Source organism: Taudactylus pleione, unplaced genomic scaffold (assembly GCF_031769625.1).
Source record: "Taudactylus pleione unplaced genomic scaffold, aTauple2 ptg000408l, whole genome shotgun sequence".
NCBI lineage: Eukaryota > Metazoa > Chordata > Amphibia > Anura > Myobatrachidae > Taudactylus > Taudactylus pleione.
In genome coordinates, this window is record NW_028284810.1 from 3,625,123 (window position 1) to 3,627,500 (window position 2,378).

A 2,378-nucleotide genomic window follows, 5' to 3' on the forward strand; every position below is an offset into this window, starting at 1 on the left:
ATTCAGATGCAGCTGTGTCTGTGTGTGTGTCTAAACATTGTGACTTGATGCTAATACCACTACAAAGCCTTCCATAGCATACTTCCATGTGTATAAATGTGCAAGGACTTAGACACCCACTGTCACCATTCCTAAGTGCTCAATTACCACTTGGGACATCTTTAGACTCCACCATCAGACGCGCCATCAAAAACTTACATCAGCCTTATAGCAAGTGCAGTTTATCTATTTGAATATGGCCTCCTATGTTAACAATTCTGCACCTCTGTACTCAACCACTTTCAGTGACACACCAGTGGAACTCTCATAACACACCCACAAGACAGACCATCTCTACCATCCAGGAACATCCAATATATTTTCTAAACATTTCTGAGACCATTTGTTTCCCGTGTCTCACTAGCAACTGCAACTCTGTGCACACAGATTCTGTATGCATGCGCTGTGTGACTTAGACTTGTTGAAAAATATCACCACTTTATTTGTCTGCAGCCAGAATATAAAATATAATAAATACTGAATTACAGCTTCTCGTTAGTAGCTTCAGGGCAAACAGAAATGCTGCTTCTTGAGCAACACAAATAATGATGTCTATGAAAAATGTTACCACACAAGATAAGTTATGCTTCTGCACCTCTGGGGAATAATGGAACTTCCTTGTGCTGGTTGCACACAAAAGAGAACCTCTTAACTTTATAGTTATCATACTGTAAACACACTATGGGGGAGATGTATCAACCTTGGAGAGAGATAAAGTACCAACCAATCAACTCATAACTGTGTTTAAAAAGTTACAGTTAGGAGTAGATTGATTGGTACTTTATCTATCTCCAGGTTATCTCTCTCAAAGGTTTGTAAAATTTCCCCCTGATAGGCCAAGCAGCTTAATCCTGGGTCATGAGTGCAAAACTAAAGTCAATGGGTTGGAAAAGAAAGAATCATGAGGAATAAATTGATAGTGTACGGGTTGAAGAATGTAGAATCTTGAGGGATGAAGCCAAAGTTGATAACCAGGCAAACAAATCAATACTCTTGAAGCACCAACAGAAACAAGAAATTCCAACTTTGCTCATGCAAAGTTTGATAGAAGTGAGAACCTTATAAAGGCTGCATACTTTATAGGTGAGGTTGCAGTTCTAATTGACTTGACCTTTAGCAAAGCCCTGGTAGCAGTAAATGAAATAGAATTATAACTTTGTCAATTCTGCTGCTATTGAGGTGGATTCTCCCACATTGCAGTTATCAGGGTTGATGTTGCACTGTTACCTGTCATCTGTAGCTGTTATAGCAATGGATTCTCACATTGCTTCTTTTCCAAACAGCCTCAATTTCTTTGGAGCTCCAGAAAGGAGGCTGCTGGCGACTCTACCCAGCTAGCAGAAGCTGTTGTAGGACTTGAAAGGGATTGTTAGAGATTCAGTTACAGATTAGGCTATGCACAATAAAAACGATAAGGAGTAAAAAGCAGGTTGAGCAGCTCTTTCCTGTCACAGTCCCAAATAATAGTATAAGCCCAAGAAACAGAAAGCAATTTGATGAAGCTACTGTAGCTACTGAATCTGTTTCAGTTTACAGCATGCCAGTACAGTAGGAATTCTGTTACTTTGATTTGAAAATATACTTTACAATTTTATTGAAAAGATTGTTATATTGGTAGTAATTTCATGTTGGGTTAAATTTGGATGACATGGATATATCCATTATTAAAATATTCTCTCTAGATCCAATAAAATATGTAGTTAAATAGTTAAGAGTGAAGGTGATGATTTATTTTGTATTAATGATCTTATACATCAGATATAGTATATGAAGATTACTGCCATGTTTTAACTACTGTCCGACAAGCTCCTAGCAGCACAGTAGAGCCAACATTGCCACACTTTGCAGCAGACAACGAACAGACAATGTGTAAGCCAAAGACACTTCTTTCTGGAATGAGACTTGTAGTGAGTGATGGTTTTACACAGTCCCCATAAAATCACACTGTTTATATCTAAGGCATATCATTTCTGTGTGAGTGCCACACATCACAGCAGAACAATGTGAATGGCACAAGTCTCACGGACCTGCAATGACTTTTCTAAAATGAGGTGTTACTGTGCTGATACGTGTATCTAGTATAATATACTGTAATAATGATGGCAGAACACAATTATAACTTGTTTTTCAAAAGTGTGCTCAGTACTCGCACACCAAATGATTTAATTATTTATTACACAATCAATTACAGCACTTGTAGCGAATGAAAGCTTCAGTCACCCAATCAGCGGGTGGTGCTATAGACAGCGAATCTGGTGAACAAAAAGTTGGATTACACTCTCCGGCTTTTCAAGCATCCCAGTACATTAGGATGTGACTCAATACGCCACGGTACAGCG